Source organism: Passer domesticus, chromosome 7 (assembly GCF_036417665.1).
Source record: "Passer domesticus isolate bPasDom1 chromosome 7, bPasDom1.hap1, whole genome shotgun sequence".
Classification (NCBI taxonomy): domain Eukaryota; kingdom Metazoa; phylum Chordata; class Aves; order Passeriformes; family Passeridae; genus Passer; species Passer domesticus.
In genome coordinates, this window is record NC_087480.1 from 17,047,375 (window position 1) to 17,074,533 (window position 27,159).

The following is a 27,159-nucleotide window of genomic DNA, read 5'->3' on the forward strand; positions in this document are numbered from 1 at the left end:
TCTTATGTAAAGTTTGTGTCACAGAACATAAGAGTGTTACAAAATTAACTTTCTGCTCTGCTTTTTCAGTTCCCCCAAGTTTATTCTTTGATTATAGTTTGTATTGCCCACCTTGGGATCTAAAATGGCTACTGCCAAACTGCTCTGTATTCCAGTTTTCAGAATAATTAGCAATGATTTTTATACCCAGTTTGCTAAAACAGACCTTGCAGACTCCTTTCACATGCTGTAGAAGTGTATTTAGTGAGGTAGTAAAAATATTAATGGCATTTACTGTCAGAGTAATTTCTATCCGTGGAGAGTAGCCACATTTGGTATCTAGCTATAAAATCAAAGGAAGGGCAGGACTGGGATCTGAACAGTAAATAAATTAGAAAAGAATAAGATAAATAACTGCAATGAGCCAACGTGGTATCTGAGCTACTAGATACTGCATATCCTCTGCCTGGGGCTATTCCTTTTGGTAAAGAAAAGATCAAGACAGCTGAAATAATCTGAAGTAGCAATGGCCATGAATGCAAAAACAGACGTGAAGAATATCTGAGGATAAAGAAAGAACAGAGCCTTGAGCTTTAATAAATAATACTTCTGCTTCCTTAGCACTTCCCACCTTGGGATCTTACAACAATCTATGTACACTAATTAATTAAGACTCACAACCAAGGCCACTGTGCAGCTCCTTTTCCCTGGACGGTCTCCTTTTCCACTAAGGTTGTCCAAAGGATATTGATGGCTTTCTCTATTTGTTTGGGATTTTGGATGCATAGCAGCCCTGCTGGAGCAGAAGCTCTGACCAGGTTTCTATATATCCAGAAACCAGACACGTCCACCGTGAGCCTTTCTGCCTTTTGTGGTGTGGTGACCATCTGTGCTGCACATGCAAGGAATGTCTGAGCTCTCCGGGCAGATAAACAGGGCAATCTCCTTTGTGAGGGGGTGAATAAACAAATTTTCTTAAGGGGAGCAGAGGATGGTTTATTGGTTTTTATCTTTGATTGGTTTTACTTAAGCTACTATTATTATCATCATCTTTTGTAGTACCACTGCCAGGCCACAGACCCTGTTTTTGCTGGATACTGCATTAACAAGCGTGTAACAAACCTGAGTGCTTGACCTGAGGAATCTCACTGCTCTGCCTTGTGGAAGGATTCCTACTGTAAGGTAACAGAATCTCCATCAAGGTATAGAACTAGGTGTAAAAGTACTTGGCACATTTAGAATTGGTGGCAGAATGAAGGTCTGATAGAAATGATAAAGCTCTGAACTTGCCTACCTGGGTCTTGGAATCAGATGCCTAAATAAATGATGTGACTTTCAAAAGAGGAAGTACCCAGCTCTTCCAGTTATTGATAATTCGGTGTCAAACATGGATCTCTTTGCTTTAATTATCCCAGTATGGATCAGCAGTAAAAAGCAGAACTGTTCTGGCTCAACAATGACTCATGAAAACTATTTGGAGAGGACTGTTGTGACTGAGTTCTGCAGTCTTTAGGGGAACAAGTCAGGGACAAATATGTGCAAATGAACATGGGAGCTTCGCTGACCCTCAGGTGGGTTGTTTTGCCATGGTTCTGTCCCTTTTGAAAATTGCAGGTTCCTTGGCATGGCTAAGGACAGGTTTGAATCCTGACTCAAATTATTCACATTAATACATCTCCTAGTGCTGGATGCTGACTGAGGAATGGGAAGGCTCCTTTCTTGGGGTAAAGTGGTGCATAATACTGTTGTCTCCACTTGTAACTTTTTTTCTGGGGATTTGGGCTAGAATTACAGGACCACTGAGTCATTATGCCTAACAGCTGACATTTGGAGCTGGTTCTCAATTGGAGCTTGCCTCTTGCTGTAGTTAGAGAATAAAAAGGAGGTTAACATTGCAACTCCTCTCTGGAAAATACAGAACACATCAAATTAAATACAAGAACTGGTTCTAGTCCTCCTCAAATAAAAAATACTGTCCTTTAAAATGTTACTCTTCTAAGTGCGCATCTTTTAACTGTAGCAGCTTCTTATGGAATTATCCATGACCATGGTGGGGGTGTGTGTTTATATTTGCATCAGTGAGTATTAGTCAAATACAAAAAAGAGTCACAGCAAAGTTCTGTCTAGCCTCATATCCTGCCTCTTGATAATGGCTAATAACTTGTATATGGAAAACAGGACGAGTATGGAGTGATACTTCCTTTGGTAAACCCTCCCAGCTTCCAGTGGTTTCTGGTTTAGAGACCTTCCTGAGCTGGAGGCTGCAGCTCTATCATTGTTTTTGATATTCCTTGATGGACCTTTTTCCATAAAATTGTCTAATCTTTTTTTTTTTTTTAAACCCACTTGTATTTTTGGCTGCTATAACATCCCGTGGCAATGAGTTCCACAACATCATTAGGCATTGTGTGAAAATGAACTTCCTTTTGTTTGCTTTTGAACCTGCTTGCTGCCTGCCAGTTTGAGTTGGTGCCCTATTATTTCTGTTAAGAATACTTTAAAATAATCATTGCTGTTTACCTTTTCTGTGCTGTAACAGCTTGTCTAGAACTTAATTGTTGTTATCCTTGTTTTCCAGGTTGAAAGGCTCTGGCTTGCTTAAGTTTACTTGTGCTAAGGCTTTCTAACACCTCATGTGCAGCTTTGGTACATTATGCTTCTTGCCCTTTCTGTGCCTTTGTGTTTCCACAGTTACTGGAACTGCGCTCAGTATTGAAGAGATGGGCATACTGTGGGTTTATTCAGAGAAATAATACCATTTTCTGCTTTGTTGTCATTCTTCTAAAAATTCTTAACAGGATAGTTTTCCCCAAATGCTGACTGCTGGCACTGTGCTGGTCTTTTTGGAGAATGACCCACTTCTCCAAGATTTCTTTCATTACTGGTAATAGAGGATTTAAAGTATGGCAAGAATGGATTTTTCCTCATCCATTATTTTTTATCCATGGACTTAGAGTTAAATTTACTATTTTAACACCCACTGGCTTTGTATCATTAGCCACCTACCCACAGCATTTCCAGATAGTTTATGGATTATGAAGCAGCAGGAGACACATCACAGACCCTATTCTGAATCTATAGGGAGCTCCAACATTCCTGATGTCAAACATTTATTTCTCTTGGTTATGATCACCAGTTATGTCACTTATTCTCTCATGCTTGCAGTAAGGATTGTTCATGACCTGGATTTCATACCAAAGTTAATGGCCTGGCAATTTCCCATGGGATACCTGCCGGGATCATCAGTTAATCCTCATATCTTTGTGTTATTTTCATCTGTGCTGCTGCCTTAAATTCATTCTCCTTACAAAACAGCTGTAGCTGCCTGTGTTGAACATCAGTACAAAGATTCACTGAGTTTTCTTGCTATCACCTTTTCACCTGGGACTGTCTTTTCAATGCCTTAGGCAACTCTTGGTGCTGTGACTGTTCAGACTGAGGCACAGATTTACACAGTGGAACAGAGTCTGTAATTTCCTGCGGTCAAGTTGCTTTGGGAGTTTTGGCCCAGTATCTCTGTATCTGTCTTTAGGGATGACACTGGTTCTCTCACTGGAGACTAAAACTGAAACATATTGGTGTGTGAGGTGGAGTTAGGAATCTGAACTCAGGGTTATTCTAGAAGTGGATGATTAGATGGGACATCCTAAAATAAAGAATAGAGGGACAAAAAGGGAAAAATAAAGTAAAACCAAAAATACTGTCTCCTACTTATGCTGAAAGGCTCCAGTTTGTGCATTTTTGGTGACTGAAGCTTTTCAGCTTTACTGCTGTTCATGTGAATAACATTACTCAAGTTCCTTTGTACAGTACGGGGTTAATTTGTATAGCATGCTTATAAAAAGACACATAAAACTTGAAAAACGTAAATAACCTGATTTGATAATTATTCTGTAATTATTATTTTCTGTATATGGATTCAGTATACCTTACAAAATTTGTTCTTTTCTCTAATGAATCAGGTAATTAAAATGCAGCATTAAAAAAGCATCTAGGTACTTTGCAAACTTGGTTAGAGAAATGGTAATTCCACAATCAAGCAAAAAACTGCCCCACAAATCATGATGCTTCATCACTAGATCTCTGTGGAGAGAGGAATGAATGGGCTGAGAAAAACACTGTAAAGGTGTACTTGTAATGAGTTCTGCAAACAGCCAAAGGATACAGAGGACACAGTAAAGAGAGCACAGATCTGCTTGCATCCCAGGACACCCACAGAAATGTTTGTTTTCAGGAGAGCCACTTGAGTTTCATAACATGAACTTCCTTAAAATCTGTCCTGAGAAACCAGGAGTTAACAGAACCCAGTTTCTATAGCCTTAACCTTTCATAAATGCAGTATTTAGTAATCACAGTTATGGTAGATTGAGTTTCATGTGAGATCTCAAAATGTTTATTTTACAGAATCCTTTGCTGTGTTTGTGCAGTGTTGCTGTTGCCTTTCTCCAGATGGGAACATGCAGGAATGCCAGGTGGTTTGCTCAAGGACATGAGGATCTGTCTTGAGTGCAGTTAACCTCGTGTTAGCTGTGCTTTGGTCTGAGCAGTCACCTGGATTGTGTTTACTTCCCTTAGCATTCCTTAACTCATGTCCTGCAAGGAACTTACCCTGAGGATGTGTAGGGTCCTGAGCAACAAGCAGAAGTCTGGATCCTCAAACCTCTGCTTTAATAGCATGGGTTATTTATGGCCTTGATAAAATTTGGGAAAAAATGAGGGACATCTTCTCATGCAGTATTGTTGGGAAATCCTGTTGCTGAAGTTTTCTAAAAGATTAGAAATTTCTCAGCTATCTCCCTCAGCATTAAATTAGTCAAAATATGAAAATTCAAGTATCCTTCCCAAAAACTTGGGAGCATCAGTGTGGCAATGACTTTCAAGATCGTGCTGGGGCTCTGATTTAGTGTAGTTGGAGTCTGGTTCTGTCATTAGAAAAATCAGAATTAAATGAAAAACTAAAATAAAATAACACTTCTGCAGCTTCCTTTGTAAACAAATCTGAAACCTTAAGGCCAGGAGAAGAACACTGGCTACCAACTGGTAAAACTCATTTTAGGCTTCATAGAAGGAAATGATAGATCTCAGATATATACTACCTCACAGGAATATTGTAATGAAATCCAGACAGCTTCAAGGGAAAAACAAAACCTATTGATTTTATTCCAAGGGAAGAGAGAGAAAAAGAACAGATGTGTGGAGTCTTCTGTCCACTCACTGCAATCTGTAGTGCCGACTTAGCCATTGTTTCTTCTCATGCTTCCTTCTGTAGAAATGCCTTGGTTTAGGCACCAAATGATTCAATTTGGGATAGTAGAGAGGAAGGGGAACAAGGACCTCACGCAAGAACTGACCTAAACTCTGAGGAGGTTTGTATAATCTAATTTGCAATAAAATGGTATTTACAATGTTATCAGACAAAGCTCAGCAGTGTTAAGTTAAACAGCATATAATGTGATTAGTGGGGGAGTCGTGCCCATGATGTCATACACATTCTCTGAACTCTTGGAATGGGCAGATAATGTCTCAGGCATTTATTCTCTTGTGACACACACGAAAAGCTCCGTGAAGCTTTGGGGGATGGGGAGGAAATGTGCACATGCTCGGCCCCGCGCGTGGAGCTCGCAGCACCACAGACGGCTTCTCCCCTTGGCGCAGAGCTCGACCTGTGGTTGCACCCTGCCAGCACAGTGCTGTGTAGTGGTTAAACCAGGCCTTTGGGAATAGTTTAGAAGCTTGAAATTCTATTCTTGACTCTGCCGCAGACTTGGGTTTTGACCGCTAAATCTTCTTTGCCTCTGGTAACTCCATTTTTAACTAGCAAAGGTAGTCAGCCGTGTCTGTGGAGTGCCCGGAGTGAGGAGCTGTATGGAGATGGAAACCACTGGCATTCTGTTCATTATGCAGAACAAATACAGCTAGACCACAAAGAGCTTTGCTGTAGATAACAGCGAGCAATTTCACAGCTAGTAATGGCCCATTCAGAGAAAATTAAATCTTTATCTTTCTGTCTCTCCGAGGCATGCAAAATGGTATTTAAAATTTTGTCTAGTCTAATTCATACGGATATGCATTATAAATCTCACCTATAGGTTCACAACAAATGTAATCTGGACTGTATTTATTTTAATGTTTTTCTTTAAAAAACTCTTGCTAGAAGCTGCTGAATCAGACAGAGCTCCCTTTAAACTTTCAAGTTGTTTTAGTGGTTGTGAAAGGACAGGTTCTGGAACATTTAAGAGTATTTTATTCCCCAAGTCCACCAGGGACAATAAGCCCATATCGCTTTGTGCATGTTAATGTTTTATAGAAACACAAAAATTGCATAAACATTTTTTCTGCCACGGTGTGAAGGCTGCATAAACTGTTTAACTCTGCTGCAGAGATTGACTAGGTAGTATTCCTGTTTTCAGTGATGCAAGGAATTAATATGGACTAGACATGAGGTGAAATGAGAGTTGCAGATGTGCAGAATGAGATGGGGGCTGCAGAGCTGAAAAAACTTGAAGGAAGGAGGTGGACAGGAGGAAGCAAGGGAGCTTGGAAACTATGGCTCATGCAATGTCAACTCTATTCTATGTTAAAATAAACTGCAGCACTTGCATGATCCCCATCTTTTATCAGAACAAGTAGTCATTGTCTTGGCTGTAACATTTGTGTCAGTTTATGGCATTGGTGTGGATTTGTTGAGAAATGCATACAAGGATTTTATTTGACTGCAGAGGGATGCCATCAAGAATAAATCTTTGTTGTTCAGAAAGGGGAAGCCAAGCTTTTGTCTCTATGGCTGATAAATGAGGAACAGGGGCCAAGTGTAATATGAACAGAGCATTGGCCAGTCTGGTCAGACATGTGGGATGTACTAACAACAACAGGGAATGAAAGCAAAGCCTGCAGGTAGACACCTTTTAAATAATCAAGGCTGACAGTTTTACTACAGTAACACCGTTTAACACTTTGTAGGTATGTGCTGCATCACAGATGCTGCTTATATTAAATAGTCTGCAAGTATTACATAGCTTATTTGGAGGATAACTTTTATTTCAGTAATTTTTATGTTTGTTAATGTAATTACAAGTGAAATATCCCATTGTTGCCGATGCTATGGCCAATGGATGACTCTGAATAATGTACCAGAAAGACATTTTAGATGACCTAGATTACACTCACAGAGGACTGGGCATCCCAGTTATTTCTCAAACACAGAACATTTCCAGGAATGGATGTTTCTGACACTACTTATTAAAGTCATGTACAAATAATTATTGGATACCTGAGTAGTCAGAGAAGCTGTGTTGTGGCAGATTACACACAGTGCCTTGAATCTTGAGGGCTGGATTATGGACATGCTGCACTACCATGGTGAGATGTCCTGGCCCGTGCCTCAGTTTACCTATCTGCAAAAAGTGGGTGTGATGCTGTGTATAGAAACTGGCCTAGGAAAAGTATTTTGAATTACTAATGACAAACACCAATTAGGCATATACACAGTCCTTAAGGCAAAAGACTTCACAAACTGTAGAGCCTGAAATCTCAGTAAGCAAAATGCCTTCCTCCCAGCTCTCACAGGAAGCAAGTTAATTGGGAGGCCAATAACTATAATGAGGCAGAACCTGGGGTTTTGCATGTGTATAGCAAAATCCTCCCCTTGGGGCCAGATTCCTGTTCCATATTATGAAAGCAGTAAAAGGTCCCCTCAGCAGGTGCTGTGTGAAGGCATTTCAGCTTTGCCTTTGCAGTGCTGGAATTGCCAAGCTATTGCTTCTCTGAGTCTCCAAATGAATTCCCAAGTCAATGTGGAACAGCTGTGTGAGAGATACAGCCTTGAGAAAAGAGGTGGCAAAGGAACACAACAAATGGGGATTTAATCAAATAACACATGGCTGTGGAACAGCATCAGTGTCTTTGGGCTCAGCTTTCCTCTGGGTAAGGAGACATCAAAGCTCAGAGGAGAGAGGCAAGGTGTGATCACTGGGTGCTGTTGAGAGCCTTTTGTGTGGTGAGAGTGAGCCAGTGGCACTGGCTGCGTTCATTCCTGCAGTGAGGAACAGCATGGCTTACCTGCCAGCATGCCCAAGAACTGGAGAAAGATTTTTCTTTTTGTCACCTGCCTGAGTGTGGCTGCTGCCTCTGCAGAGGCACCCAGGCTCTAGCTAGTGGAGCCAGGAAGTGAAGTGGGACAAGTCTGGGTGGGTGGAAGCAATTCCTGTGCCCAGTTAGAGCAGGGAAGCTTTTCCTTCATATATGATTGTGGAAGTAGCTGTTTTCTTCCTTATTGAAGCCTTCTGAAATATGGTTTGCACAAAAAAAAAAAAAAAGAGTTCTCTCAACTGAAAAAAAATTGCTAAGGGCCACAAATGGTGAGACTTACTGTTTTTCACTTGAGATGATTTTATTTAATAATTTTTGAAAGGAAAGTTTGTTGTGTGTCAACTCTACCTACCTAAATTTCCAGAGTGCTTCATAAGAGCTTTTTGGAAATCCATCTACTCTGTCAAATACTGACTGTGCCTGTTGGAGTGATTGCTTAGTTATAAGTGTTATGCCTGAAATATAAAGCAGACAGGGGATAAAGGAAAATGCAGGAGAGTTTGTACCAAGCAGAATATAGCTGGCTAATTACTGTGGCAGGATAATATCTTAGGAAAAAACCACCATTATGAAACATTTTTTTCTTGTTTCCATGACATAGAATTTGCTTGAAATCTTTTGCTTTTGAGTGTGTGTGCACTTTCCAAAGTGATCAGAGCTAAATGGCAGCATCTGTCAGGGAAGATAAATGACCTACCAGCAAATCCTCTCAGTTAAAAGGAAGACAAAAATCTATGGAGTAGGGGAATGAGTTTTAAATTAGCCATTTCACTTAACTTTGCCCTAATGAAGGGCTAATCTTTGGACCCCTGCAAAACAAATGAGAGCATCTCGTTAGATCCAACGGAAACTGGTCATTGAAAAGGCTTTTGCCTTATGAACCTAATTGGAAGCAAAGTAATTCCTTTGATAGCTGTCTTCATTGAACAGTATCTTTCCCTTTTCCTGATTTATATACAGTAAATGAAGGACTTGTTAATTACAAACATATTTGCCTGTTTGCAGACTGACAACTAAATATGCTTGGGTGAAGCTGGGTAGGCACAAAGGTCTGCAGTGCCAGTTCTTCGGGGGTTGTCTGAGCAGAGCCTTCTGCAGAAGATGGGAAGGGAGCTGCTCTTAGAAATCCTTTCCTGGATCTTAAGGCAGCCACGTGCTCAGACTGTGGGCCACTGTGGAAATTAGCTAAATTTACACAAAATCCCTGATAATATTTTTAAAAACCCTGATCTGGGATTTCAAAAATATTCTATTTATTCAATTAGCTTGCTCTTCTATTTTTGTATGTAATGGCAAAATAAGGAGTTTTCCCCCCAAAAATCCAATGAATTATAGAAAAAACATTGGACACTTGATTGCTGTAGAAGCAGGATTGTGCCTTTAAGGCACATGGAAGGAATGTGTCAGTCATGGCCCCTCTAAAACTGGGACTTATCTTGATTATAGTGTTAGCTTGGTAGTAGAATATGATCTCATCACTGTGAAAGATTACATGAAGTATCAACTTGGCTGGCCTTAAACCAGCTCCATTCTCAGTTACATTTTTGATTGCTGCAGCTGACGTGGGGTTTTGTAAATTGAAGAGATGGCCATAAAGATGGTTTGCAAGATTTGGCCCATGGATTCAAGTAAAAAAAATTAGGGAATGGATGAAAAACATGGCTGCTTCTTATGTTTTCTCTTTGACTGTATATATTTTTTCAGTTTTGTTTTTGAGAATGTCAAGACTAAGCAAGACTTGGATACTCTTAATTTTACAGTACTTAGAACTGATATAAAACCTGGGAAGATAGATACCTGTCTGGTAGAAAGTCAGTGAAGTCCATCTAGGCTAAAATGTGAATTATTTTCCACCTTCAAGGAGTTATGTTCTTGAGGAGATTAAGTGTGTAAGACAGTCTTGAGCAGTAGGTGTTCTGGATGCTGTAACCAGAGGCAAATTTGGTTCATTTGCTTTCTGTGCACATGCAGTGTAATTCTTTTGGGTCTGGATCATTATACTTTATGTCCAAATTCAGAGATAAACACTACCTTTAAAAAAATACTGTTCTCAGTGTGACTTCTGCAGGGGTTTAGTAGATGCCATGCACTAAATGAAATAAATGTTAAATGATGGAGGCCATTCGGGCATGATTGGAGCCATGGTGTGAACCCTGGGTCTGTGCAAATAAAACATCAGCAGACCTGCCAAGCCTAAGAAAACCTGTTGTATTTCTAGGGATGTATCCCAGGAAGTGCATTTGGAACACTGACACCATTATAAATGAGTGTTGTAGAGACAGTGATGAAACAAGGTAGCTCTTAGTAATAATCCTGGAAAAGAGTGAAAAAGGTGAACCATGAAGAAAGTCAATGCAGAGCTTTTCACTAGAGTGCAATAGGTGTTGGCTCAGAACCACAGGTCCTTTATCTTGTCCTTTAATGTTCCGAAATCTCTGTCTTTGTCATGATGCTCAGAAATCCTGGGAGCCTAACCTGAAGCTCAGAGGTGTCTTCTCAGCAACAAAGCTGCAGTGGCTCTCAGGAGGTGCAGAGAGAGGTGTGAGGTTGTGGTGAAACATTCCCCTGCAACTATGCAGGGTCTGACAGTTTTTTTGAGATGAAAGGGAATTATGCATTGAGTATTTAAAATTCTTCCCAAGGAATCTCATAGATAGTTGGGAGTGAAGACAATGAGTCATTTCTTGAGAGAGGATTTTGGTTTTCTGTCCTCATTAACAGATAGAAACAAATGCATTCAGGCTGCAGTTTTGACCTAGTCTGTTTCTGCTGCTACTTTGTGTTGGTGTTTGCTGGTGTGAATTGTGTAGTTTTAGTTTTTCTCTCAGTAACAGTATTTCTCATTATGCCAAGCGGGAACAGCAAGAAATAGCACAACCAAAGTCTATGCTTATGGTGGGGCCTTTATGCCTGTTTCATATGAGCCAATGTAGTTTTTTATTTCTTTGAGGAGGTTTAAATTTTGTCTAAATAAACCCTGAAGTTTTTCATTCATGAAGTAGAAATGTGCAACATGTGTTACACTGGCTTAAGGGAATTTGCTTTTCTTGAGCTACTGAGATAGTGTACATTTTTCATTAGATTTTTTTCTTTTTTCCCCTCCATAATTTTCCTGTTCTTGTTCTCTGCTAATCAAATCTGAATTTAATACTTGAATCCAACTCTAAACTCAGATGTTCAAAGTAGATTTGTGACTAGGCTGAAATAATTCATTCTGGCCATGCTGAACCCACCTAATCTGCTTGCAAGTTGTATTCTTGCCCTGTATAGTGCAACATTTATGTCACCCAAGCAAGAATAATAGATCTTCACATGCTTGGCTGATTCATGTAAGGCACTGTTTAGTGAATAGGCCCTTTGGTGTGTCTTTTTTTTTTTTTTTTTTCTTTTCCTGCTTGTTTGATAAACTTGAGACATAGTTACTTTGAAGATTGGGCATTATCTACCTGCTCTGGGAACAGTTCCATGAAAGCTGAGATTGGATCTCCAGGCTGCTGACAAGCTAATTCTGGACATTATTGGGAGCTCAAGGTCAGCATGCTTTCAACAGCAGCATAGAATTTCTGGTGCATTCATCTCTCGTTTTAAATAGGTCTCCCTAAACCTCAGCTATGCTTTCCTAGTGCCATGAGAAGTCAGGCTTACACACATTGTAGATGATTTCAGAGATACTGAGATAGGAAAAGAAGACGACCTTCAGACCCTAGAGAGGTTATTAAGTAACAGTGTGAGTTTTCACCCTAATGAACCTCCATTCAATGTCTTGGCTGAACGAAAGCACCTTACTGTGTTACAGTAACTGATGTGAAAAGAGCTGCTGAGCACATACATGTTTTCTGGGAGACAAATGCAAGGGGTTTCTGGAGGGATTGTTGTTGTTATTCATGGGCAGAACTGCAATAAGCTAATTTATTGGCAATTTCAATGGGGAGAGGAAAGAGATGAAAGACAGAGATGCTTGATTTTTCCAGAGCAAAAAGTGGGTGTTGATCTGAATCCACAGGGACCAGTGTGATTTGTAGGTGTCACTCTTCTGTGACTGTCTATGGGAGCATTTGCCCCTAAAATTCACCCCTGGCAGCTGTGTGCAGTTAGGGGACTGTACTGCTGTCAGAAAGGATTATTGGGTGACTTCTGCTGTGCTGTCAAAGCCTGCTTAGCTTTCCCATTGTTGCCAATTAGTCTGGTTCAAGTATTTAGGCAGAGTAGAATTTTGGTGTGTGTTGACAGTGTATAGAAATCTGGCAAAGAGGACACCTTGCAACAAATTGCAAGTGACAATTCAATCTCTTTTCCATTGTCAAACACAGTTAATGCTGTTACCTGCAGACTGGTGGGTTTTCTTCCCACAGAACAGTTTGGATTGGGAAGGACTTTTAAAGGCCATCTGATCCAATCCCCTTGCAATGAGCAAGGGCATCTTCAACTAGATCAGGTTGCTCAGAGTCCCATCCAACCTGATTTGAATATTCCTGACTTGAATATCCACCACTTCTCTGGGTAATCTGTGCCAGTGTTTCACTCTCCTTATCATTAAAAATTTCTTCCTTATTTCTAGTCAAGATCCATCCTTTTGAGTTTAAAACAATTGCACCTTGTTCTATTGCACAGGCCCTGTTACAAAGGCTGTCCCCATCTTTCTTATAGGCCACCTTTAGGTACTGAAACATCTCCTTGGAATTTTCTCCAGGCTGAACATCCCCAGCTCTCCCACCCATCTCCATAGCAGAGGGGCTCCAGCCCTTGGAGCATCTTCATGGCCTCCTATGGATTTGCTCCAACAGCTCCATGTCCTTCCTGTGCTGGGGAGCCCAGAGCTGGACACAGCTCTGCAGGTGGGGGCAGAAGGGCAGAATCCCCCCTCACCTGCTGCCCACACTGCCTGTGGTGCAGCCCAGGACACAGTTGGCTCTCTGGGCTGCCAGAGCACATGGTCAGGAAATGCTCAGCTTTTCATCCATGAGCACTCCCAGAGTCCTTCTCAGCAGGGCTGCTCCCAGCCTGTGCTGATAGCAGGGGTTGCCTTGATACAGATGCTTTGCACTCCTCAGGACTGAGTTTCTGCAAAGAACCTGGGGCAGGTGTTGGATTTGCCAGCCCTTACAAATCTGTAATGAAGCCACCTCCTTATGGAGTGTCAGGAGAAGCTGGGCCAGCACCCCCTACCCTATGAGAGCACTGTCCCTCAGCAGGTGTTGGGTGTGCCAGAACAGAGGATCCACCTCTTCCTTGGGAGGTCAGCCAGGAGGCCTTGCTACTTCACTCCTGTCTATCTCTGACCAACAAATCAGCTCTGGGGTGTAAATAATTCCCAGCTGATTGGAACCAAACAGCTTTGTGACTAAAAAGACCAGCAGTCAGAAACACTTCAGTTTTCAGGCAATAGGGTAACAAACATAAACACAGTAACACGGAAAACTTCAGGAGATTTAGGAGTACAGAGTCTCTAGTCATTCCTTCCCAGGCAGTGGAGAAACAGGGAGGATGTGTCCTGTAAGAGATGTGTGTTCTGATACGCTCGCTGTGCATGAGAGTGTGCAAATTGTTATCTTTCTCTGTGCTTTGGTATGTCCAGGAAATAGGGGAAAATTGCAGTCAGATGAAATATACCATGTAAATTATTTTTCTTTCTTATGAAAGATCCTTCCTCTTTATCCACACCCTGCAATGTGTGCCATGTTTTGCATGCTCTCTCTGAACACTCTGACTTGCTGACCTTCTTTGGGCAAATGAAGGTCTGATGTAACTTCCCATGAGTCCCATCTGACACAACTTCCTTTTGAACCCATCACAGCTGGTTTATGATGACTGGAGAGAATGCTGCACAGCTCCCAAAGTTCAGGTTCTTGTCTGACCACTGCAGACCCCGACTGTCTGGAAAATCAGAACTGCCTCTGGAGAGAATCCCTTGGCTTGCTGGAACGTAGCAGAGAATGGCAGCTAAATTTAAACTTTAATAAAGGTTTTCTGAGCAGGATTAGGTGTTTATGGAATGTCTGCACTAGTGCATAATATGAAAGAATATCTTAACATTATTGCAATTGCATTTGAGCAGGGCAGAAGACACTGTAATTTTTAATGAAGTGCTTATGGCTTTGTTGATTGCAGAAGTGTCCAGTTCCCAGTGCTGTGGAATTGCAGAGGTCCTGAAGAGGTGGTGTTTAGCTTGGGTCTGCATGTTCAGACTGATGTGGCTGAGTCTGGACTACTGACTGCTGAAATCCTGCCTTTGACCTTGCATTGTTTGAGTAGAAATTGGCAGAAATCTTGCAGGAGTAATTTTTTCTCTCATAGAGGATCCTGTCAGCATGGGATGAGATTTGCTAAGGCAGGACTCTGGTTTGGTCATGCTGGAATCAGCTCTGTGTTTCTTCTGAATCAAAGTCTGGATAAATTAAAACCAAAGAACCATGGTACTCGATTCAGAGAGTTTAAATCCAGCCTGTTCATCCCCTATTTTCAAGAGGTTCACATCTGAGGGTTGGATTTCAGGAAACTTTCGCTGAGGGAGTGACTATTTAAAGAGTTGCAAGAGCCCTAGAAACCAGAGTTCTTTGTTCACAAGCCATGTACAGTGCAGACAGCAGCAATTGCAGCAATCCTTTTCCCCAGGAACTGCAAACAAGCTTAACCCTGAGCTGGAAAGACCATACTCTGGAGAGGTGAAAGGAAATTCAATATCTGAGCTGAATGTGTTCTGACTTCCTCGCAAGACAGAGTGCCAACTGCACAAAGTTATGATGATGATGTGATGAGGACCCAAGGTTCACTGAGGCCTCCATCAGCCAGGGACAGGCATGGAGGACTCCAAGATCAGCAGTCCCATGGGGTGGGGGACATGGGGTCGGCAGTAGGCCTGTGTTATTCTTATCCCTACTGCACTTGGACAGCTTCAAGGTAAACCTTTTGATGTCTCTTTTACAATGATCTGTTTCTCTACATATTTTGAAATATCTGGTTCCAATGGTACTAAAAATTTGCTGTGACTGAGAACTTTTCCAGTGCAAAGTACTTGTTAAAATACAACACATGTCCAGAGCAGCCTTGAATAAAGATTGTTCTATTCTTCACATTATATTAGAACTTTGGCAATTTTCTTCTGCTTACAATGTAACTTTCCATTGAAGTCTAATTATAGACTTAAAATTAAAAAGTCTTCCCTGTTTTATAAAGAATAATAGTGACATTTACAAAGTCCAATCTCTATTTTTGAAGTCAGATATTCAGAGATGTTACTATTTATGTTTTTTCTTCTACTTTATTTTTAACAAGTGATTCTAAAAAACAGTGTCATCTTCCCCAGTCTGTTTTCTGAGCAATGCCATTTCTGTTTGCAGCCCAAGCTTTGTCACAGTCTGGTAAATGTTCCTGCTGGACTATTTATTTTCCCTTTCCATGTGCTGCTTCTGTCCCCATTGATGGGTTTTGTTTCTTTATCCTTACAGTTGTTATTTGGCCCTGGTCTGTGTTTGTTCCCCAGCTGGAGGTGGATGTTGCATGGTGCTGCTCCTTTTGAATCTTTCTGTTCTGTTAAAGGGAATTTTTCTACAATAGCAAGCAGGTGACATTTTCTGATAAAAGGAATGTGCTCTCTTTTCCTGAAACTAATATTGTCTTCTCAGTCCACTACTTGGATTTTGAGAGTTAAAATACTGGGTTTATTTTCACATTTCTCATAGCTTTAATGCAGCTGCCTGTTCTGTCAATCTGTTTAATTCAGTGAAAGCTCTGGGGTAAAGAGATACTGTGGAAAAACAGACATCTTTGATTCTGAGGACCTTCACAAACTTCTTTCTGTTCTTTCTGATTTTCCACTAGTGAGATTTATACTGTGCAACTTTGTCCAACCAGCGCAAGAGCTCGAAGCCTTTAGTACAAAATATATTGATTGAGAGCTTAATAGAGATAAACTTAATAAAAAACAGCTATTTAAATATTTCTGTAGAAAATATCAGCCAGATTTTTGAAGGAAGGCTTGTGTATATGTTTTATTTTCTAATTTTTTCCTGTTTTCTTTACCTGTCTTTCTCTACCTTAAATATGACAGGCCAGGAATTGTATTTTTGTGGATGGCATGGAATTTTATTTTTTGATACATAATTCCTTATAGCTCTTGTGAAATTATTCAGAAACAAAATCCTTTATCATATTTATAGGAACTTGTACCTTCTGACATAATATGGCTAGACAGGTACTTTTCATTTACTTTTCATTTGGTACCCTTGGATTCAGATCTTGAGTCCATTATTCTGCTTAATAAAATATTTCCTTGCAATGACATAAGGTTTTGCCATTTCTGAAAGGAGAGAAAAAAAAATAGATGTAAAAAAGCAGGTGAGGAAGATACAAAAGGAAGGCTGTGGTATTTTCTTCTTAAAGAATTTATAAACATTGATGTGAGGCTTCTCCAGCATGAGATATGTAAAATATTAGAGATGTTCCTTCTCTATCTAAGTTCATTTTTTTTTCTCATAAACAATTTGGGTTAGATTTCGAAGTCTAACTTGAAGGTTGTTAAGATTGGAACAACTCAGTCTCAGGACCCTCTGTAGAGGTCACTTCCACAGAGAAACACTCAGTCCTGTTTTCAAAACAAAGGGTGTCAGATCAATAATAAAACCATGGCACCATCTGAGGTTTAGTCATCACCTTGATTTTCTCACGTTTGTGTATGTTGCACATGTGCTATGTAAAAATGTAGTAACGCCATTAGAGATTTGTGTCCCCCCAGTTACAGCTGTGATTATGATTTATTACATGGTGGCAACGCTGAGGGGCTGGGATTCCCATGTGTGGAGTGCTGGGCAGGCACAGGGGGAAGCTGGATCCTTCAGGAACCTCCTTGTTTGTGCCTCAGCCCTCCCTGGGGAGGAGGTGGCCTTGCTGCTGGAGTCCCTGAAGGGGGGCAGCTCTGTGTTGTCAGTGCTCTCATGCATAACCTTCACTTGGCACAAACCCACGAGTCAGCCCAGGTGGGTTAGACCAGGCACATGCTGGGAGTGACTGCCAGGGACACGGGGATGAGCATGGGGGCTGTTTGTGTGCATTAATCCTAAAATCATGCTGAGAGAAACAGTGCTCTGGGGTATGTTCTCCTGTGTGCTCCCAGTGTTGTGCTCTCATGTCTGATTTTGATTTGAGCAGGTGAATGACTCGAGAGCCCATTAGCGAGCGTTTGACCTGCTGTGTTCCCCATTTCCCTTCCCACTCTGACACTCCCTGTAATTTATGTAGCTATTACACTTCAGCTGTAACTCAATTCCCGGATTTGTTCCTTTTACAGAAATTAGTACTGAAAGGCATAGAAGGGATGGAGGGCTTGGAATAACTACCAAGTTATTTGTCTATTTAATATACATTTTAAAAATAGCATTTTAATGTTTGGGAGAACACAAGGGAGCTGACTGTACTTCAGAAGTTAAGGACTAGTTTTCAGACTCTTCAAATTTGAGGCTGCACCATGAACACTGAGTGATATCACTAAAGAACTGTGAAATGCAGAGCTATCCTCTCCCCCCTTCCTATTCCCTTTGCAGAATAAAAAGCAGGGCAGAAAAACAATGCTTCTCTGACTTATTTATCTTTATCCAGTTCCTCTGTCAGTAAGGGGATAAAGCGAAAAATTCAGAACAAAGTAACTTAAAAAATCAAAGGATTAAAGCCCCATGTATGTGATCCTGATGAATTGGATGATTCAGAAGATGTTAACCAGAGCAGCAGCTATAATGGAAGGAGAGTCTGTAACAAACAGGTTTTCTGATTTATCGGGGTAATCAAGCATAGAAGTGGGCAGGCACTGGGTGGTACAGAATACCAACATTTTTTTTGTGCTGCCTGGGAGATATATTTGAACCTCTAGGGAAGAATTGCCCTCTCCCCCTTAATTCCCCTGAAGATTTTTTCCTTTTTTTCCTGAAAATGAAAGCAGGGAACAAGTATTTCTCTGAATCCCATTTTAAATCTTCCTAAGTTTGAAATGGTTATTGCTTGTTTATTATTTTTGGTAATGTAATGACCCTCACAGGAGAGACTAATCCTGCATGGTGAGGACTCCTTTCTTAACATAAGGGGGATAATGAGGGTAGGGAACCTGGCAAATACAAATCTAGAGATGCTGGTCTGCTTAGAAAAATGCAACAATTGCTCTGTGCTGTTTTCAGGGTGGTTTATTCGGGTAGCACTACTGGTCCTTGGGTTGAAGGCTTCTAACAACCCACTCCAGAATTAGTATTAAGCCCATCTCTAATGCTTTTTTCCTTGCTTATGCAATATCCCAGCCTCTCTTTCATGGATAAAATCAATGGGAGCATGATGCAGACAAAGTTTAACATGACCTGACTGTGCTCAGGATCTTAGAGATAATAATTGACATCCAGTGTGGTGGGACTGAGGCTTTCATCCAGTTTTGTCCCCTCTAATACCCACCACATTCTAGCAGGCTGTGCAGGTTTGCACTCAGGGAGCATGTCCCAGGCTCTCTAGGGGTACTGCCTGGAATCCCTTGAGCGCTGTATTTGCTGAAAAATGACAAGTCTTGGAATTCTCAGCCTGGGAGTTTTCTCCTGCACAGCCATTTTCTTCCTAGGGATAGGAATAGAATCCCTGCCTAGCCCTGACTGGGCATTTTGAGCTTATCCATGTCTGCTTGCCTCATCTCTTTCTTTGGTTTTATTACTTGTGGGTATTTTCCAAATTGTCCCCAGCAGCATGACGGGCTCATCTCAGTCCCATCCACAGAGCACTTTGCAAAGCTGGCTCTGTGCAGCACCAGCCATAGGTAACCCATGTGTGTCAATTCAGCCACTCCTGACTGGAAGGAGGAAAGCTTTTGTTTTCATCAATATCACAGGTCTTTTTCTTACTCTTGTGATCTTTCTCAGTAGTGCTTTTGTCTGTTGAATGTTTATTAAGAAAATAATTTTTGTTTGCCTGTTACAAGAAGAAAGAAGTTCTCTGCACACATGGGATAATATTTGTTTGATTTCCTGATGTGGTTCTTGAAGCCAGAGAGTGAAAATGTTATTGCCTCTTGAGATTAATATCACAGGAAAGTAGTCTTTTCCATTGTGTGTGCACAATTGCCCAGATTTACTTACATTTTTTAATTATTGCTATTATTTTAGTATTATAGGCCCCTCAGAACAGGCTGTTAGTGGTTGTTATTGTTGGTTTTTACATGATACATGATTTTGTGGTCAATAATTTCTCTGAATGACTTTCAACAAAGCCTTCACCAAGTCATGAGTTTGTTGACAGAGTTGAACTCTCTTTCTCTTTCCCAACTGGATGCAAATTCAAAACCATTGCCTACTCTTAGCTTTGGCCATTTGCTCTTTCTGCTGCTGGGTCTGCTGAGGTTGAAATTAATTTGAAATTAATTTTTCTGTGAGGGAAGAACACTCAGAGACTGGAAAGCCATTCCATTAGGCTGAATCCAGTGTCTCCTTAAATGAGAAACCACCTAAAAATAATATTGGAATAATATCACAGAGCATCCAAACAAGCAAAAGAAATAAAAAACAAATGAAAAAACCAGACTGCCTTCTGTGCCTTCAGGTGGAGCAAATCTGGCCTTCAGTAAATATTTTCTCTGGGTTTGTGATTTCATAGCTGAGAGACTCCCAACAGAACCACCTGTTTGCCAGCCTTTTACTAGCCCCAAGCTACTCCTTTCTCTCTCCCCCAAGCCTCCAGAAAATGTTCCTGCTTTGAGCACCCCCAAAACAAAGCCTCTGAAACTGCTGTGGTTGCCTGCCTGGCTGTCACATCCCCTCTTCCCTCCCACGCTGGTTTTAGCAGCAGCTCTTTGCCTCTCCTTGGCCACTCTGGTCCACTGAGTCCACCCATCTGTTCACCTTTCACCACAGAAAGCAATTCCCCATCTTCTGGGGCATTGCTCTGGTAGCAATTTAGCAATTAGCTCTGGTAGCAATTTAAGAAAACCTGGACGCCAGCTGGGACTTCCAAGGAAGAAAAATAAGATGTGTCTGAGAGAAAACAGGTGCACCACGGCTCTGGGTTTGGTGAGCTCTAACAATACATCTGATGAAGCAGCAAAAATATTTTGGGTAACTTTAAGAAAAGCTGTCTCCTGCACTACATTATCATTAATAATGGCACATTCCTGGTTTCACTAAGTATATCAAGGATGTTTATTTTAAGGAGAAAGGGCGCAGTTTATTTTGCACAGAACCTGCTTGGGAATGTTTGTCATGATGTGTCAGTGACAATCCCAAAGACCTGGTGTTGCCCTCTTTGCCTATCACTGCCTCCCTTGGCTCCCATCATTTTACATTCTTGGTATTGAATGTGTCTCCCCCAGTGAAATGTAGGTAGCATTTTTAACAAAAAGCCTTCGTATAATTGATATCTGCAAGAAACTGAGCTCCAAAAGCATGTTTTAACCTGTGTATTTTGTAAACACAACATGAAAAATTCACAGAGAATTTCTGTTACATCCTGAGGCAACTGTGAGTCTTTTCCAAAGTAAAGGCTAAGGAGCTCTATGCTGTATAAGGAAGAGAAAGTGAACAAAGAGATGCCAGATGGGAGTCTACAGGCAGAGCTTGCAATTAGTATGTCTTGTGCACCCAGCAAAAGCTATTTGCTGTGCTGTGGCTGCAGGACAGACACCCTCGTGGAGGCACAGCATATTCTGCCAGCAGCCTTTTTGGTGGCTTAGAGACTTCACCTTCCTGAACAGCAGAAGATGCACTCACCTGGATTCTGCTGCTAGCACAGATAATATCAAGTCCCCAGAGTCCCACCATTGTAACAGTGTCAGCTATAGGATGTGTATTTTCCATGCCCTGAGCTGACCTTGGGTGTGCAAAACTTTGGCGAAGCTTTACTGAGTAGACATGGCCTAAGGCAGGTAGGATTTGCCAAACGTGGTGTTTAATGAGACAGCCAAGTGTGTGTAGCACACAGCAAGTTCAGTACAGCCCCTGAGGGCTGGGGTCCGAGGAATGTGCTGTGATGGAGCAAAAGAAGCCAGTGATCCTTTTCATCCACCTCCCTGGTTAGGCTGAGCCTGGGCTCCTCAGGATGCAGCAGGGCTCAGAGCACAAGGACACAGCAGAGCTGGTCTCTCCTCAGAGCCTGTCTCCTGAAGTGTTTATTGGTGCCTCTCTGCACTGACTGGGCTCTGTCCTCCTGTCTGGGTGCTCAGGGCACAGCCGTGTCCCCTGGACACTTCCATGGGCGGTGCTGTACCTGCCTGGTGCAGAGCCAGGCAAAGCCATGCGGTGTCATGGGAGCGCTGCCCAGGCCAGGGGAGGGTGAGCCCAGAGGGAGCATATCAGGACTAGAGATGCCCCAGCTGGGAATTTACTTCCTTAGTATGAGCTCCTGGTATAGGAGATTTTATGTGGGATCCCGAAATTTCGACACTGTAATTTTGTGCTGTTACAGAACAATCAAGTACATAATTTTTTTTTTTTTGTTAGAAATATAATTATTCTGAAAAGCATATTTGTGTGTTCAACAGTTTTTATCTCAAGGATTTGAGGTACAGCAGTTGCATGTTACTGTATTCCTCTAAAATGTTGTGACACTATCATTGCAAATTCTGTACCTCTTTTGTAAGTAAACCTGCACCTCTGCACAAATGAGTGCATCACGTCACAAGACACAGTTCCAACCTGCCTACTGCCCTGTAATTCTCAACATTTCTACAATTGGAAACACGAAGAAAAGAGTAACAAGTGGATTTCTAAAGGGTTCCAAAGGACCAGTGAGATTTTTTTGAGAGGGTCCATTTTGTCTTTTTTATCTTTTTTTTTTTTTTTTTTAAGCAAATTCTTTCATGTTTTCTGCTAGAAGAGCTGCTCACTGATCTTGGGGTTTGTGGATGAGGAGCAGAACCCATTGCTCTGTACACAGCGGGGACAGCACTGATCACTGAGTGAGGCTTTCCTGTCCTTAGCACCTGCTGGGAGACATAACACCTTTTAAATCTCAGAAAATGACACTTGATTAAATTTTCTTTCATTTTTAGATAAAGTTCTTTTCTCCTTTCACACAGCTCTTGTTCTTTTAGATTGATTTAATCATAGATTAAAACCATTAGAAACATATGGTCTGAGAGACCTCCTGGATGGGCATCAGACCACACCCAACAGATTTGTCTGTATTTTGCTGGCAGAAGTTTAAACTGCAGGGAGAACCTAATGGGGATGTTAGGAGTTGCAGTTCTAAAAACGGAGCTCTCTCTGAACACAATCTCTTTGAACGTGAGAGAAATTAGTTCTGTTTCATCAAGGAGATAAGAAAATAAACACGATCATTCCTTGGCTCTGAAATGCTTTTTATTCAACAAAGTAATCTCTGTTTGGAAAGACATTTAGAGCTTGCCTGCTTGACAGTAGCTTGCTCTCTGACACTCTTCTGTAGATTTGAAGAAAAAATTGCCTAATGCTGCGTATTTGGTAGAATTTGGAAATCTTTTGAGAAGACACTGTGAAGCAAACAGAAGTTTAGGCCTGGAGGGTGGAAGTATAGCCCTGGAAGGGTAGGGCATAGCACAGAGGGGGAGGAGAGAGATTGAAGTGCTGCCTGCTTGGCTCCCCCTTCTCCCATTTCTGCTCTGTGAGCACAACCTGGAGCAGATCCCCTGCTGATATGGAGGTCGCACGGATTATTTCTGTCACACTCACGGGGCCTTGCCAATACCGGGGGAGCATGAATCACAAGCTTATTTTAAAACCAAAAATATATGGTGTCACTTTGTATTCTGATAGCATCCAAGGACCAGTTTGGATCAGGGCTTCGTCTATTACATGCTGAATCTATTACAGGGTGAACACGTGTGGTGTTTGATCCTCTGAGAAATTTCAACCCAAGATGCAACCAGCTGTAGGAGGAGAAGGGAGGGCAAAGGAGCTGAGTGTTGGGTGGTCTGCATAATGCTGGAAAGGAGGCAGAGAGCTGTATGTAAAAAACTGTCACTTAGAACTATTTAGGCAAGTAACTGAAAGACTTGGAACAGAGGAAAAGACCTTCTTTGTTTAACTAAACATTAAAGACATCTGAAAGATCTGGGTTGATGTGGGGCTGGGGTGGGAGGAGGCAGGACAGGCAGGTGAGCAGATTAATGGCATTGTTGCAGCTTGCCCATGTGGTGTTTGGGCTCTATTTCCTCAGCTATATTTCTGTGCTGGGATATTCTTAATACCAGCTTGATCTGGAAAAATAAAATCAATTTATCTGAAAAGGTCAGCTTCATGAGGATTGTATGATTGAGCAGCACCTACTGTTTTTCAGAGCTCGTGACCTGTGTGTGCAGGTGACTGACAGCAGCCATGACTGCCAAACGAACAGGAGAAGAGATGAAGACATGACTTGTGCTGAGGATGTAAAATGGGGAGGAGAGAGAATGAAACCGGTCTGTCACATGTTGCAAACTCTGTGTCACATCTTCCACTTCTTAATTATTCTCTGCAGGCACTCAAATGAAAAGGCAGAAAGGCAATTAAGTGATCTGTCCATAGATGCTACTGCCATCTCCAGAAGAAAAAAATTAATGCTTGATCAGAATAAGAAATTTATTAAACTCTGGCTAATGGTACTCTCCTTCAACCTAAACACCACTGCTGGAATAGGATATTCAAAATCTTCCTGTCTCCTGGAAAGTCCATGGAGTTGGAGGCAGTATGACGGAAACCTCGGCTAGGTATGTAGCATTCAACAGCTTCACAGATGAGCTTCCAGGAAATCTTTACAGCTTTTGTAATAAAAATAGCATTCATATATGACTTTGTTTATGGTGAGGCCCCAGGGTGAATTGTTTGGGCTTTGTCTGTAAAATTTCTTGCCAGTTGGTCTTGCAGAGAACAAGTGTAAGCTGGAGCCTCATGGAGTTTAAACTCAATGAGAAGGAAATAATATTTGAAGAGAAATCATATTTTGGACCCAGCAAGTTTGACACTGGCTAATGCTGCCAGAGTTTGAATGTTATTGAATTCAACAATCTTTTCCATCAAATTCCAGAATCATCTGGAACATTCCCTCTTACGTGAAATAAATGCTTGCAAGCTGCCAGGTGATTAACTCTGTTAACTGAGATGTGAGGGTGTCTCAGGAGATTCTGCTTTGTTTTGCTACTGTAATTTCCAGTAAAGATTTGGTCAAGACTTGAAACTGTCTCAAATGATGTATTTTGCAGCTTTAAGTTAAAATTCAGACCTGCCAAAAGGTTCTTGATTGTTAGTTTTTCTGGCTGAAACCTGCTGATTTTTCCACTGTGCTTTGTCCATGGAGTTATGGATCACTGTTTTATCTCTTTGGCTTCAGAAAAGACAAACACTGTATCATCTTCTAAGTGTGAGGGGAAAAAACCTACTAAAATATTAGTAAGAATCTTCAAAGGATTGCAAATTAATCAGATATTGTACAAATAAACACTTGAGAATGTAGGCCTAGTGAAAAGATTTAAAGCCTGAAAGAGACAAGCCATTGGTTGCATTTAAAGGAGAGCATGGAGGTGGAAAAATTACTGAATTTGAGAAGGAATTTAAATTGAGAGGTCATTTGGCAGACAAAAGGAAGGAATAATCAAGCATAAAGAATGGTACAAAATCAGTCACAAAATAAAGCAAGGAAGAAGTAAAATCAGTTAAATAATTTAGTCACATTTGCCTTTTCACAGTTGGAATACAGTTAAACAGATCTAAACATTATTTATAGGAAAGAAATGCATTTGGAATGAAAAAACATCAGATGCATGTGAACATTGCTGCTTTGTAAGCCATAGAAAATATTATTTATAAAGAAATGCTGACTGGGACTAGAGATTTCAAGAACGATTCCTTCTGTGTATTATCCTTCAGCTGTATCCTGCATGAAGGTGAGTGACAGGTCTTGCTCTTCCCATACTGGTTAGACTTTGGAGAGTCCCCAAAGTAAGCAGATCATAACTTTGTGAGAAGAAAGGCCCAGGATAAGATGAAACTTCTTTCTGTATTAGACTTCAGTATTCAAGATATGAGTTACTACGAGGAGACCTTAAGAAACTGCCATGGAAAAGACAACTCAATTTTATTGACAACATGCCATAGGAAAGCAAACTCCTGAAGTCTTGCTGAAGTGCTGCAATGTCAGATGACCTCCAGCATGGGGCGTGGATGGCAGAGGAAGTGATGTGGAAGTCAGATAAACTGAGGCAGGATCTCAAATAGATCCTTCAGGGAAGAGCCAGTTGAGTTTTCCAGGTCAGCACATGAAGCTCTCAGCATCCTTCCTTACATTACCTGGGCAGGAGATCCTGCAGCCTCTTGGGCGTGAGCCAGGGTGGAGAGCTGCATGGAGGAACCTTCCCTGGCAGGAGCAGCAGGAGATGCAGGACTGGCCTAGGAGGTACTTCCCCTACTCATCAAAAAGGAACAGGCACAGAGAAGCCACGGGGAGCACAGATTGCCTTCTGTGCAGCTCGAGTGTCTCACCTTCTATTTTTAACTGTCTCGTGGAAGCATTTAGGAAAAGCAATATAAAAGAGAAAGAATGTAAATATTATGGTTTCAAGGGTATCAGCCCCAGTCCAAGTGCAAAAATCTGCCTTTCAGTGAAAGCTTTGAGGGGCTTCTAGTTCAAAGGATTCCAGAGCTGTGGAGAGGCAGCTATGCACATTAGTTTCTTCTCTATCAGTTAGCCCTTATTGATGGAAGCCAAGTTAAAATAAGGAAGAATATCCCTCTTAAACAGTTCTGAGAGGATAGAAACACTGCCACGGGAAAGAGCAGCTACAAGGTGGTAAATACTTTTTCAAATGACAGAATAATTTTTCTGCTGAGGCTGGAAATGTCAGTGTTGAACTTTTGCTCATGCCTCAGACCTCCTGAAGCCGTTGGCTATTTCAGTGTGTGGCAAAATACTCAGGGAAACTCCCACTGATATAAAGCTTTGTTTTAGGAGGGCTTTTTGCTCTGCATAAATGTAACAATCTTATTCTGGTTTATTGTCAGGATTAAAGAACTACTGGCAGATATTTTAGGATTAAAATGTGGGTTAGACTTGGCTTTTTGGTTTGTTTTTTACAGAGTCTAATATGAGTGGGAATATCTGTGAGCTGGAAAATACATCCACAATACCCCTGGAAACCGCATGTTTTTATTTAAATGCAGTCCTGCTGTGTTTAGTGTCAGAGCTAAAAAGGGAACCTGGTATGAACAGAAAGTGAAGCAGAAAACTACAGTTTGGCTTCCCCAAATCAGTGAATGGCAAAATCAAGAGACTGTAAAAAATGGATGCTTAAAATGTTTTGGATTTAATCACATTTTTTTGTTGTTAAGAATCACTTTTAAAAACACACTGTTTGCTAAAATAGCATCTTACATATCCACAGACTGGAGAGCTGCCTGCATAAATTCTGGCCAATTAATTCTTTGCTACATTAGCATAAGCATACGTTCAAAGATTTTGATACTTTTTGGATTTATTTCTCATATCTGTATTCACATAAGGTCTCTGTGTTGACAACATGAAAATTCTTTCTAATTTGTGATTAGTGCAGAGCAGCAAGAGGAAGAGTTGGCATGAATAGCTCTTAACAAGTAAGGTATGTGATTCTTTTTTATCTCTCAGCCAGGGCTTTGTCAGAGCAGAGGAGCCGAGATTGGTTAATACTCAGACAGCCTGCTGAAGTTCCAGTCTGGTTTTCTAATTTAGAAGTGCTACTGGATGACATAAATGGTAGGAATAATTGTGAATTCTATGTGAAAAAATCAAATGGGAGTCGTGCAGACTGTAGGAATAGGTCTAAAGTAGCCCTTTGGAAGTTAGAAACAGCTCCAAAAATTATTGTAGTCTCAGTGTGATTATTTTGCTTATACTTCAAGTGAATATTTTTCTCACTATGCATTGTTTAAACTCTCATTATGATATTTATTTGCAATCTAGTTCAAATCAAGGAAACTAAAAACACTGAAGGGTAATCAGTGAGCAATCCTTGAAAAAAATACACAACTGAGAGACTGGACAAAGCCAACAAGAAAAAGGGTGTTTAATCTTTTCAGAGCCCTTCTCACCTCTGAGAAGACTACAAGAGAAAAAGGTTAAAGGCAGATAATGGTAACACAGGTTTGGGGAAAATATTGG

General features: G+C 41.1%; 1 long non-coding RNA gene across 1 annotated transcript; it reads left to right on the forward strand.

Moving 5' to 3' along the window:
- Window positions 1-817: 817 nt before the first annotated feature.
- Window positions 818-27,159, forward strand: LOC135304601 (uncharacterized). The gene is made up of 6 exons (XR_010365910.1): window positions 818-1,161; window positions 23,332-23,422; window positions 23,512-23,740; window positions 24,754-24,913; window positions 26,647-26,754; window positions 26,962-27,159. It is a non-coding gene; the product is annotated as an uncharacterized LOC135304601 (long non-coding RNA).